The sequence below is a fragment of the Muntiacus reevesi genome, chromosome 6 (assembly GCF_963930625.1).
Source record: "Muntiacus reevesi chromosome 6, mMunRee1.1, whole genome shotgun sequence".
Classification (NCBI taxonomy): Eukaryota; Metazoa; Chordata; class Mammalia; order Artiodactyla; family Cervidae; genus Muntiacus; species Muntiacus reevesi.
In genome coordinates this window covers 99296279-99309280 of record NC_089254.1, presented here as the reverse complement: position 1 = coordinate 99309280, position 13002 = coordinate 99296279, and the positions used below count along the sequence as shown (strand labels likewise).

Here is a 13002-nt window from a genome sequence, read left to right as displayed (position 1 = left end):
GATGTGCCAAGAACATGTAGCATTCTTATTTCCTATAACTGATCTGCTCTTTATCATCAGCCTCCATCCCACTGGGTAACTATGAAGAGGAACAAAATTAAAACTTGATCCACCTACAGTTTCACAGTTTATTCTGCATACAATGGTCTGGGTTGTTTGTTTCTTTGATTCAATCACTCAGGCTGTTTGTAGAGTGAAGCTCTGTGGTTCAGAATTCCTTCAATCCTAGTTCCTTTCAGGGATGCGGTGTGGAAAGGTAGAGAGTCTTTTCAGGGCCATATGGTAGCAGAGATGGGGGAGGCTTCAATGCATTGTTTACTCAGAAATATTTATCAAGTGTCCTACTATGTCCCAAGACTATGTTCCAGGTGCTACATAGACAGTGCTGGACAAAGTCCCTGCCCCCTGGCCTCATGGACCTTACAATCTGTGGGATGTACAACAGACAATAAATAGACTCATGATACGTAATATGTCAGGGGCAATAGCTGATATGGAGGCTGGAGAGGCAGGTTAAGGGTTTCCCTTAACCTGAGAGTGATCGGCAGGCTCTTCTTTCCCATGGAGTGGCCAAGGGAGGCCCGACTAAGAGGAAGACATTTGAAGCTAAGTCCTAAAGAAGGTGCAGGACCGATTCCTGCAAGGAAGGGGTGGGGCCTTCCAGGTAGGCAGAATGACGAGGGCAAAGCCTGGAGGCATGAGCAGGCATGACATGGGGGAAGAAGAGGAGGGACTAGAGGAAGCGAGGGCCAGAGGCAGCCAGATTGTGGAGGACCTGGTAGACCGTGGGGAGTTTTGCTCTTACTGTGAGATGAGAAGCCTTTGGAGGATTTTGAGCAGAGAAGCAACATGCATTTTAAAAGTCCCATTACAGCTGCTGGTGGGGAAGACACTATAGGAGAGCAAGAATGGGCGAAGAGAGCTGGGTTGGGAGGCAACTGCAGAAATCCTGGTGAACGATGGCAGGCACCAATGGCATTAGAGATAAACAAGTCAAGAATGCTGTTGGGTGAGCAACTGGCAAACTGGCATTTCCATTGGAAGAAGAGAAGCCTGAAGGGGAGGTTTCCAGAGGGGAGAGGAAAGCATGGACTTCAATTTGGAGATCTTTATTGTTCCAGTCATCATGTATGGATGTGAGAGTTGGACTACAAAGAAAGCTGAGCACCCAAGAATTGATGCTTTTGAATTGTGGTGTTGGAGAAGACTCTTGAGAGTCCCTTGAACTGCAAGGAGATCCAACCAGTCCATCCTAAAGGAAATCAGTCCTGAATATTCATTGGAAGCACTGATGCTGAAGCTGAAGCTCCAATACTTTGGCTACCTCATGCAAAGAGTTGACTCATTGGGAAAGATCCTGATGCTGGGAAAGATTGAAGGCAGGAGGAGAAGGGGAAGACAGAGGATGAGATGGTTGGATGGCATCACCGACTCAATGGACATGAGTTTGGGTGGACTCCGGGAGTTGGTGATGCACAGGGAGGCCTGGCGTGCTGCAGTCCATGGGGACGCAAAGAGTGAGACACGACTGACTGAACTGAACTGACTGTTCAAGGGCAAGTGCTGAGGAAAGAGCTGGCTTTGAAGGTCTGAGTTCAGGGGAAAGCTAGGCCTGGAGACATATGACGGAGATTTGTGGTGCATGGATATGCTGTGACACTGGAAGATATCAGTAGGGGAGCTGAGTATGGAAAGGAATGTTAGAGCTTGAAGATAAGCAGGATCTGCAAAGGGGGCTGAGAATGAGGACAGGTCCCGGCTGCTTGCCCTGGTTTCAACGTCTCTGCCCAGGGCAGTGTCTTCTGGCCACCCCAAGCTTCCAGGTGCTCCCAGCACTGTCTGCATCCTGCCCCGCACCCCCCACCCCCACCCCCAGACAGGGAGGAACTTTCAGATCCTCCACTCTTACTGAGCTGGCCAAGGGGACCCAGAAGTGCTGCCTCAGGGTCCTTCATCACAGCCACTCCCTCGGCCAGGACCTTCTGACTGCTATTCTGTCATCTCGGACAGGTGGGCCTTCAACTGGGAACAGGTGATCTCCTCCAAGGTGTTTCCAGAGACTTGGTGGCGCAAGACCACCCTTCACTTTAATCTTCTCAGCTCGCCCATAACTACACATTTCCTTCCTCAGACACTTGGACACACACACCTTCTGCTCTTTCCACAAATCCTAGCTTTTAAGACCAAGCTCTTGACTAAGGAGCCAAGGTGGTGAGATTTGATACCCAAAGGTAATCACTGCCTCTGAGTTCCACCCACCTCCTCCTTTCCTGGGGCAGTACATCCCCTGACTCAGACTGGGAGGGAGACTGCTGCAAGTAATACGATTTAAAAGAAAAACAAAAACAAGTCATTTTAATATTTTAAAAAGAGGATTCTGTTCTCAACCCAACCGTCTACCTGCAGATAACAATTCTCCCTCTCCCTTTCACTCCCTACGCACCAGAAGGAGGAGGATCTATTTTTAAATTTCTCTTTTTTTCTTTTTACTTTTTGGCCATGCCATGCTGCATGTGGGATCCTAGTTCCCCAATCAGGGATCGAACCCATGCCCCTTGCATTGGAAGCACAGAGTCGTCATCACTGGACCTCCAGGGAAGTCCTGAGGGAGATCTAAATGTGAATGAAAGCTTTTGATGAGGCAGGGCTGAATCAGCGAGCAGAGACTCCGAGCTGGGAAGTCAGGGTGGTCCACCTCCCTGGTCCTCTCCAGGCTGGGAATGATTTGGGAGGGGGAGGGGCATGCTTTTAACAGGCAAGTTCCCTGCCCCTGGGGTCAAGTTCGGAGGCCTGCAGAGCTTAGTTCTGTGGCCAGTGAGGGAAGCTACAGGAGGAGTTGCTATTGAACCCAGGGAAGATTTAGCACATTGATTTCCCCCCCCCCTTTTATTTTTTTCTAGACACTATGGTTTGTGATTGAGTGGGGAGGTTGGGGAGGACAGCCAAGGCTTTTAAAGGTGCCAATACTCCAGCAGGAAATAAGGAATAGTGGCTGCTAAAAGAGCCTGGATTCTCCGTTCGGCAATCCTGTGCCTCATTTTTCTTCTCCTCTTTCTGCTTTCATGGGTGACCCTGCCTGTCAGCAAAGTGATTAAAAGCTTTGGTGAAGCGCAGAGCAGGCTGGGAGGAGGACGTAGAGGGGAAGTCAGGGGGCCGGTCCTGAGTCTGGCTGATGATCCCTCACTTAGCCCCCCACCATCCGGCCCCCGGGGCCTGTCTCCCTTCCTTCTGCTCTTTCTCGCTGACACCCGGCAAACATTAACGGAGCGTCTGTTGTATACCAGGCACTCTGCATGCAGTTGTGGCAGCACAGATACGGTCCTGCCCTCAGGAGGCTTACACACTAGGAAGGCAGATAACAGTAAAGAAATGGGAAGAAATAAATACTCGCCTACAGGTAATGATAAACACCAGCAGGGAAAACAATGGCACTCTATGGAAGAGAATCACCACACAGATGGCAGTCAGGGAAGGTTTCTCTGGGAGGTGACATTTAAGTGAGGACCGGGAAAAGGACATAGAATGGAGGTGAGCCGCAGGTCATGCCCACAAGGACAGTGTACCAGGGAAACCAAGAAGTGATGAGGAAAAGAGCTCAGGCTGACCCCTCAGGTCTGGGACAGATTTAGGAGCTGCTTTCTACATTTTTTGTTTAAGCTTATTCACTTAGTAGCATCAGCCTATAAGCTTTCTTCTATCGAAGAAAATACAGTGCCTGAATGTTTCCTGCCCTGGACAGAACCATGTGAAGCTGCATACTGGTACAAGTCCTCTATTTTTGGAAAAAAGAATAAATCTTTCTAAATTAAAAGAGAGACTTCCCCAGTGGTTAAGTGGCTCAGGTTCCATGTTCCCAACACAGACAGTCTGGGCTCAATCCCTGGTCAGAGAACTAGACCTCAAGTGCTGCAACTAAACGATCCCATGTACTGCAACTGAGACCTGGGACAGCCAAATAAATATATATTTTTGATTAATTAATTAAAAGAATTTGTGAATGATACTATAATTAGGATCTAAAATATTTCTTAAAAGAAGCAGAGATAGTTATGAAATTAACTCTCTACATTTTTACTCAGGGAAAGCCTCAGATCCTTTGATGGAAAATTGGAAATCAAGCATGCCTCCAAATCTTTCTTATACAGTAGTAATATTCCCACTGGTTACCAATGAAGATCATTAAAGGCAAGCTGTATGTTGGTGACTATGGTTACAAATACTCTTTCCTGTGTTTTCTCCCTATTATCCATCCTCCATGCCCATTTACTCGGCAAACATTTACTAAACACCTACTAAATGCTGGGGACCATTTTTGATGCCGCTTGGGAGAAGAGTACAAAACAAAGTCCCTCTTCTCATGAAGTTTATATTTTACTAGGGAAAGTGAAAATGTTAGTCACTCAGTCGTGTCCAACTCTTTGCTACCCCATGGACCGTAACCTGCCAGGCTCTTTTGTCCATGGGCTTCTCCAGGCAAGAATACTGGAGTGGGTAGCCATTCCCTTCTCCAGGGGATTTTCCTGACCCAGGGATCAAACCCAGGTGTCCTGCATTGCAGGCAGATTCTTTACCATCTGAGCCGGGGTAAGCCCCTTTTGCTGGGGGGAGACAATTAATACATAAACAAATTAACATGCAAGGAGCCTGTTAGCCGCTGATGATAAAAAGACAAAGCAAGCACACAAAGGTGATAGTGATTCCTGGGGGTCAGAGTTCCTACTTTGTTGTATGTTAGAGATGATATTTGAGCAGAAACGCGAAGGACTGGAGGGAGAGTATTTCAGGCAGAGGAAACAGAATATGCAAAGGTTCTGGGTGGTGGGACATCTGATGTGTTCTAAAGGCAAGAAGCTGGTGCAGCTGAAGTGGAGTAACAGATATCTTAGTTTGCATATTCCCTGAGACAAGGACTTGGGCGGAAGCAGTCTCTTCTGGAAATGGTCTGAGGAGGCACTAGAGAGTGCCAGGGAGAGAGAGAAGGAAGGAAAGCTAACACTGAGGCATTATAATGGTCCAGTGGCTAAGACTCTGAGCTCCCAATGCAGGGGGCCCAGGTTCCATCCCTAGTCAGGAAACTAGATCCCTCAAGAAAAGATCCTGCATATTGCAACGAAGATCAAAGATCCCACGTGCCTCAACTAAGACCTGGTGCAGCCAAATAGGTAAAAATAAATATTTTTTAAAAAATAAGTAGGTTACCATTGTGAGCTACTGAGGCTCAGTCCTGCTAGGGACCTCTGAGAGAAGACATGAAACATGCCTCAGAACTGCCCCAGTGACCAGTCCGGAAGCTGAGTATTCTCCAACTCCTGCCTCACTGCTGAAGATGGCTTCTGGAAACTTCCCTGGAGGCCACAGAATACATCCAGGTGGGTGCGCAAAGGCCACTGGGGTGCAGAGCAGGGTCTATGGGTGACCCTGGGGACAAACCAGGGGTGTGGGCAGGGTTCAGGCCCTGTCTGCTGGTGGGAGCGTGGGAGGAGGCGAGATCAGAGAGGAGGTGTGGCCCAGATTAGGTGGGCCAGTAAGGCCTTGCTAAGAACTTTGGACTTCATTTTCAGCAAGACGGCAAGCATTTGGAGAATTTAAGCAAGATGATCTGTTTCCATTTCTAAATAAAAATATGATGATGGCTGTGGGGAGAGCAGACAGTAGAGGAGTAAGGCTGGAAGCAAGGAGACCAATTAGGAGATCTTTGCAATAACATAGGCAAAGAATCATGGCAGTGTGACCCAGGCTGGTAGCAGTCAGATGGCAAGAGGCAGCTGACTTCTCGATGTATTTAGAAGGAAGAGCACACAGAATTTTCCAAACGATCAGATACGGGGCAGAAGAGGAAGAGACAAGTTAGGACTAACTCTAAAAACGGGAGAAGAGAGGAGAGGTTTGTTGAGATGGGGTGGGTTAGGGAGGAGCCCTCTGGGACCTGCTCTATTTGGAATGTCTCCAAGTGGAGAGGTGGGCCAGACAGCAGGATATGTACACCCAGAACTTAACTCCTGCCCACCTGACCCACAGTTCTGGCCACTGCCCCCTGGCCAGCCCAGTGTCTTCACTGTCTTGGCATGACACTGCCGGACGTCTTTACATCTGAGCATTGCCTTCCTTACTCCACACGTCTGAGTAAGTTCAATGTCTCCTTGGTTCTCGTTACTACTCCCCTCCCTACTCCTAAATCAAAGGATGATCAGGCGATTAGAATGTGTCCTGTGGACCAGGCGGCCGTCCTTCCCTCCCTCCCCACCGTGGCCAATGCCATGTTCTGCGTGTTCCCCGGGCATGCTGCTTGCGCCCCGCCCCCCCCCCGCCCCGGGCTGAGCCTGGACTCCCGAAGGGGAGGGGAGGGGTGGGGGGAAGGGGGGAGGGGGTAGGGGAGGGGGGGAGGGGGGGAGGGGGGGAGGGGTGGGGGGAGGGGGGACGGTGGGGGAGGGGTGGGGGGAGGGGGGGACGGTGGGGGAGGGGGAAGAGTGGGTGGCTTCAAGAACTCCTTCCCACCAGCTCAGGGGCACGCCCAGAACCCCCGCTGCAGGTCGGAGCTGAGCTCAAGTCCTGCTTCTTTGCCTCCCAGGGCTGCGCCCGGAGCCCAATCCAGGCCGCGCTGGTGCCCTCACCCAGGCCCCAGGCCCCAGGCCCCGGCGGCCGAGCCCCTCCAGGTGGACTTGCTCCCAGTCCTCGCCGCGGCCCAGCAGTCCGCCGCGGCCGCGCCCCCGGCGCCCCCCACCCCCCCACTGTGGACACAGCGGCTCTGAAGCAGCCCCCACGCCCTCCCTGGCGCCCCCTCCACCGCCCCCCAACGGTGTTGGCGCCTGTCTCTGCCGCCACCATCGCCACAGCCGCGGTCGCCACCGCCCTCCTTGCCCCAACCTCGACAGTCGCGGGTCACTGTGGCCCCGATCACATGTGCCAAGAAGACGACGACGACGAAAGAGCCAGGGGTCCTCCATCCGCGCCCTGGGCGCCAAGGACTTCAAGAATGGCTACACCCTCCGAATTCACAAGGCCACACACACCAGAGCCAAAGCCGGCCGGGTCCCCCTCGGGTGCTATGAAGAGGCCCATCACCGTGGTGCTTCTGGGGCTTCCCTGGTGCCTCAGAGGGTAAAGCGTCTGCCTGCAGTGCTGGAGACCCGGGTTCCATCCCTGGGTTGGGAAGATCCCCTGGAGAAGGGAATGGCTGCCCACTCCAGTACTCTTGCCTGGAAAATACCATGGTCGGAGGAGCCTGGTGGGCTGTACAGTTCATGGGGTTGCAAAGAGTTGGACGCGACTTTAGTTTCCCTTTTTTTCATGGTGGCCCTGAGCCTCTTGAGCGTGCCCCAACCGAGCAGAGCTGGTGGGAGAGCAGGGGGAGGCGGGTGCCGGCGGTGGCGCAGCAAAAAGGAGAAGCCCTCACCACTGCCCCGTGTGCCCGCAGCGCTCCAGGTGCCAAGGGCCACAGGAGCTACCACGCGCGCTCACATGACGACGCAGTGCACCAGCCCGCCAACTGCTGGCACTGTGGCAAGAGCTTCTCCCGGCCGGATCACCTCCACGGTCACATCAGATAAGTGCACTTGCTAGAACTGCCCTTCGAACGTGAGAAACATGAGACGGCTTTTGCTATGAAGGATCCTCTGCGGGCCCACACAGTAGGCCGTGAGCAGAAGGTCCCATGTCATGCGTGTGGCAAGATGTTGAGCTCGCCTTATATTTTGGACCACCTGAAGATGCACAGCCAGGGCCCTCACCCTGTCTGTGAGCTCTGCCACAAAGGCTTCCCCCACTGCAGCAAACCTGCACATCCATGCGGTGCAGGACCCTGGACTCTGGGCCCCGCGGGCTGACCGCATCCTGTGCAAGCTTGCAGCGTGCCCTGCAAGACCCCTGCCCAGCTGGCTGGCCACATGCAGACCCATCTTGGGGGTGGGGGGGGGTGGGGGCTGTCCTGGGAGATGCCCCTCCCAGCTACAGCCCATCTGTTGAGCGGGACCCCGGGCACCCACTAGGTACAGGTGAGGTCTGTCCAATGGCCACGGCAGCAGCAGTGGCAGCCCCACCCACAGCCGTGGGCTCCCTCTTGGGGGTCCTGGGGGTGCCTGTGAGCTCTCAGCCACTTCCCTCCCAGCCCTGGTGAGCTCCAAGTTGGTGGGGCGGGGAGTATGGTGAAAAGTCCCTCCATACCATCTCCTCCTCCCCTCTCTTTCTCCCCCAACTCCTCTCTACTTCCCCTACCAACCAAGGAGCCTCCCGAAGGAAAGGAGGAAGACATGTTTTCTTAGGGGAATTCTCTAGGTTTTCACCATTTGTTTCTTCTGCTCCTCTCTCCTCCCTATCAGATCTGACCCCACACACACCTGTTCCCTTGGTTGTGTTGAAGCCCCTGGATGGTGGGCAGGGGGGAACAGAGGACAGGAGTGGCCACTGCCCTCACCCCCTCTCCTCTCTGTGACCCCCTCCCCCTGTGATCCCCCTTCCAGGGATCTGTGAGCCTTCTCCCTTGATGGTCCTTCTTGCTCTCCCTCCCAGGGGAGTTGGTGCTGTTTTTTTTTTTTTTTTTTCTTCCAGGGGGAGGGAGGAGAGGAAGGGGGAAATCAATTCTGTCCCAGAGATGGGGAAAGGTGAGACTTGAGAAGGGGCAGAAGCAGGGAAGCAAAGGTTGTACCTTCATCGAGTGGGGTTGTTTGGGGTCAGGCCCTGAACATCATCCTGCTTAAGAATCTGTCGGGAAACAAGTCAAGGGGAGCAAAAGGAGGAGCCACTAGAGCCAGAGGCAGGACAAGAGACGGGATCCTAGGGGCCAGGGTAAATGGAGGTATCCAGGGACAAGAGGTGCTTTCTGGGGGTGGGGGAATGCAGCCAGTGTCTCCCCCTTCCCTCTTCCACCCCAGCTCCAGTCCTGGCCTTTTCTTTTCATCCCTCTCCCCCACAACAGAAGCTGTGGCCCTGGCCATGTCATCGTTTTCTGGTGTCCCCTGCATATTCCTCACCCTTCACCCCCTCCTTTTGTGTGGACCCCATTGCAATAAATTTTAAATAAAAACCTGGAGAAAAAAATGTGTTCTATGCTTGCAGAATGACCATTTGAATGCCTTCTCCATCTTTTGCTGTTGTTCAGTTGCTTAGTTGTGTCTGACTCTTTGTGACCCTATGGACAGTTACACACCAGCCTTCCCTGTCCTTCACCATCTCCTGGAGTTTGCTGAGACCTATGTACATTGAGTCAGTGATGCCATCCAACCATCTCATCCTCTGTCACCCCTTTCTCCTTATCAATTTCTTTCTAGCACCTCCTAATTGAAGGCAGAAATGCTTAAGCTGAAACACAGTGTAAAAAAAACCCACCCCTGGACTTCCTTGGTGTTCCAGAGGCTAAGACTCTGAGCTCCCAATGTAGGGGGCCCAGGTTCCATCCCTGCTCAGGGAGCTAGATCCTGAGACCCCCACATGCCACAATAAAAGACCCCACATGCCCCAGTAGAGACTGATGATCCTGTGTGCAGCAACTAAGACCTGGCACAGCCAAATGAATAAATAAAAATAACTATTAAAAAAAAAAAGAGTTGGTAAAAACTGATGTTGGAGAAAACTCTTGAGAGTCCCTTGGACTAAAGGAGATCAGTCCTGCCTGAGTGTTCATTGGAAGGACTGATGTTGAAGCTTGAACTCCAATACTTTGGCCACCTGATGCGAAGAGCTGACTCATCTGAAAAGACCCTGATGCTGGGAAAGGTTGGGGGCAGGAGGAGAAGGGCACAACAGAGGGTGAGATGGTTAGATGGCATCACCGACTCAGTGGACATGGGTTTGGGTGGACTCCAGGAGGCGGTGATGGACAGGGAGGCCTGGCGTGCTGCGGTCCATGGGGTCGCAAAGAGTTGGACATGACTGAGCGACTGAACTGAACTGATGTGCTCTTTAAAAAAAACCCAAAAACAACAACAGCAAAAAACCCTACCTCCAAGGCCTTTGTTTGCTCCTTGTCCTGCTCACCAAGCAAGCCCCTGAGGATTGAGTGTCTCACGTGCCCTGTGATGGGGAAGAGAGATTTGGGATCAGTGCAAACAAGTTACTTTCCCCCTAGAAAGACATACCAATGCTAGCTTGTGAAGTAAATCTCTAAATCTCAGTATCTCAACACACTGCAAGTTAACTTCTCACCCACATCGCAGTCCATGCTGAGTCTGGCATCTCTGCTGATGGCCCTATTCCACATGGTGACTTAGGCTCCCAGATCGTGTACTGCAGAGTCCCTCCCTTCCAGCACTTGGGACACTCTATAGCCAGGTCTGGAAGTGGCAGATGTCACTTATGTCCACAATCCATTGGCTGGAACTCAATCTCATGGTTCCACCTAAGAGCAAGTGAGGAGGCTGGGGCATCCAGTCTCCCACGTGCCCAGGAAGAAGCAACAGGATTGGCGAGCCTCTCTCCAGTCCCTGACACAAAAGGCTTATCCCTCCTAGTGATGAATACTGGTACTTTGGTTTTGTCCTTGCTTTTGTTTATTCACTGTCATGTCCGACTCTTTGCAACCCTATGAACTATAGCCTGTCAGGCTCCTTTGTTCTTGGGATTTCCCAGGTAAGAATACTGGAGTGGGTTGCCATTTCCTTCTCCAGGGGATCTTCCCAACCCAGGGATCGAACCCCCGTTGCAGGTGGATTCTTTACCACCAAGCCACTGGGGAAGCCCTATTCTCTCATGACGGTTACAGTGGGAGTCAACTCTGCCACACGTGATTGCTCCCAAAAGACTGAGTTTCTGAATCAGCAAAGTTGAGGACGCAAAGCACAGTCAACCCTGGAAGTGCCTTCAGCCACATCTCGTTTGGAACAACACTCTCCACCTGAGTCATCACAAAAGCCCAAGTATGTTACCTATGCTCTGTTTAACTTGTCAATGAAGTATGTCCTCAATTTACTTATTTCTAGGATCTCTGCCTTATTCCCTAATAGGCCCCGGAATGCTACCCATGGTGAGAGAAGGAGCTGAGAAAAGTGATTCAAAAGGAAAGAGGCAGGGACTTCCCTGGTGGTCCAGTGGTTAAGAATCCACCCGTCCATTCAGGCGACATGAGTTTGATCCTTAGTCTGGGAAGATTCCACATTCTGTGAGCAACTAAGCCCGAGCACCACAACTACTGAGCCCACATGCCATGAGTACTGAAGCAGGCATACCTAGAGGCTGTGCTCCGCAACAAGAGAAGCCTGAACACCCCAACTAGAGAGTAGCCCCGGCTCACCACAGCTAAAGGGCGGGGCACAGCAGTGAGGACCCAGCACAGCCAAAAATAAATAGTTAATTGGGAGGAAGAGGAAAGAGGCCTCAGAGAAAGGTCCATCTAGTCAAGGCTATGTTCTTTCCAGTAGTCATGTATGGATGTGAGAGTTGGACCATAAAGATAGCTTAGCGCAGAAGAATTGATGCTTTTGAACTGCGGTGTTGGAGAAGACTCTTGATAGTCCCTTGGACTGCAAGGAGATCCAACCAGTCCATCTGAAAGGAAATCAGTTCTGAGTGTTCATTGGAAGGACTGATGTTGAAGCTGAAGCTCCAGTACTTTGGCCACCTGATGCAAAGAGCTGACTCATTGGAAAAGACCCTGATGCTGGGAAAGATTGAAGGCAGAAGGAGAAGGGGATGACAGGGGATGAGATGGTTGGATGGCATCATTGACTCAATGGGCATGAGTCTGAGTAAACTCTGGGAGTTGGTGATGGACAGGGAGGTCTGGCTGCTGCAGTCCATGGGGTCACAAAGAGTTGGACACAACTAAGCAACTGAACTGGACTGAACTCAGAGAAAGGGTGGAAAGGTGAAGGCAGGAAGGAAACTAAACAGTGAAGATAAAAACCTGTACTGAGAAAGAGGAAGGGAAGTCAGAGGGGAAAGTCAGCTCTGGAGAAAAGGGGCGGCAGCAGGGACGGCGGAGGGGTGTTGTGAATCACTAAAAGGATGAGAACTCCACAGAGGGTAGAGGTGTGGGAGCTGGGAAATGCAGGCAGAAGGAGGGAAGGGCGCCTTTAAGAACCCCCAGAGGCCAGCAGTCAAGGAACAGAGCTGAGCTCTTACTACAGTGCAGTTTGGCTCATTGGGCTCCAGGGAGCCTGGGCACCCCCACTGGGAGCAGAAGCGGGAGCAGGAAGGTGGGGGGCAGGGGGTGGTGCAGGGACGGGAAGAAAGGACCAGAGGAAAGGCAGAGACACGCGCGAAAGAGGGAGGGGTAAAGCTGCCACTGCAGCAAAGAAGTCAGCCCCCTTTGTGCTTGGCCTGCTAGGTTTTTACCTCCTGCAGACACACTCAAAGTTCCCACCTCTCAGTTGCAGATTGAAATAAGCACACTTGCCCACCAAGAGGCCAAGGGAATGGGCGCCTTCCACCCATCCGAGCTGCCGCGCCGGGGGTGGGGGTGGGGGTGGGGGGGATGGGGGGCCCTTACCTGGAGCACGTGGTCGCACCTGGTCTCTTCTCGCCAGGAGTGCAGGCTGACCTCCTGGACTTCCTCCTGCTCTGCGGGAGAATTTCAGATCTGGGGCCTGAGGCCAAGAAGTGTGGAGCTGTGACGAGGGTGTGGGGTTGCAGGGGGCGGGTAATTAGGGTAGTCAAGGGGGCTACCACCCCAGGCGCAGCAACAGCCACGGAATCAGCCACAAAGGATCAAACTGGCCCCTCTTTCTGAGATTCTTTGAACGCTGGCCTCTGTCTTCTGATCTGTAATACCTTACAGACGGCTGACTTTTAGCTGCTAGAGCATGCACAGAAGAGGTGGGGATCAACGCCAGGTGCAGGTGGGCAGGGCAGGTCGTGGACACTCAGGACAATTTCTTACAGCTGGGCCTTCCCTCATCTGGCCAGTTCACTATCTCACTCCATCAGATCTGCTGCTGCTTTTTTTCCTCTCTTTCTCCTTTTGTTTTTTCTTTTATGTTTCCTCTCTCTTCCTTTTCTTCGTTCTAGGCCACACCTGAGATTTCTGGTGGATGTTACTGAATCTACAGGGCACATCCTTGGAGAGCACCCCAA

The 13002-nt window shown here is 52.2% G+C and overlaps 1 pseudogene; it reads left to right on the top strand.

Moving 5' to 3' along the window:
• Window positions 1-6200: 6200 nt before the first annotated feature.
• LOC136170346 (myc-associated zinc finger protein-like) lies at window positions 6201-12721 on the top strand (annotated as a pseudogene).
• The last annotated feature ends 281 nt before the right edge of the window (window positions 12722-13002 follow it).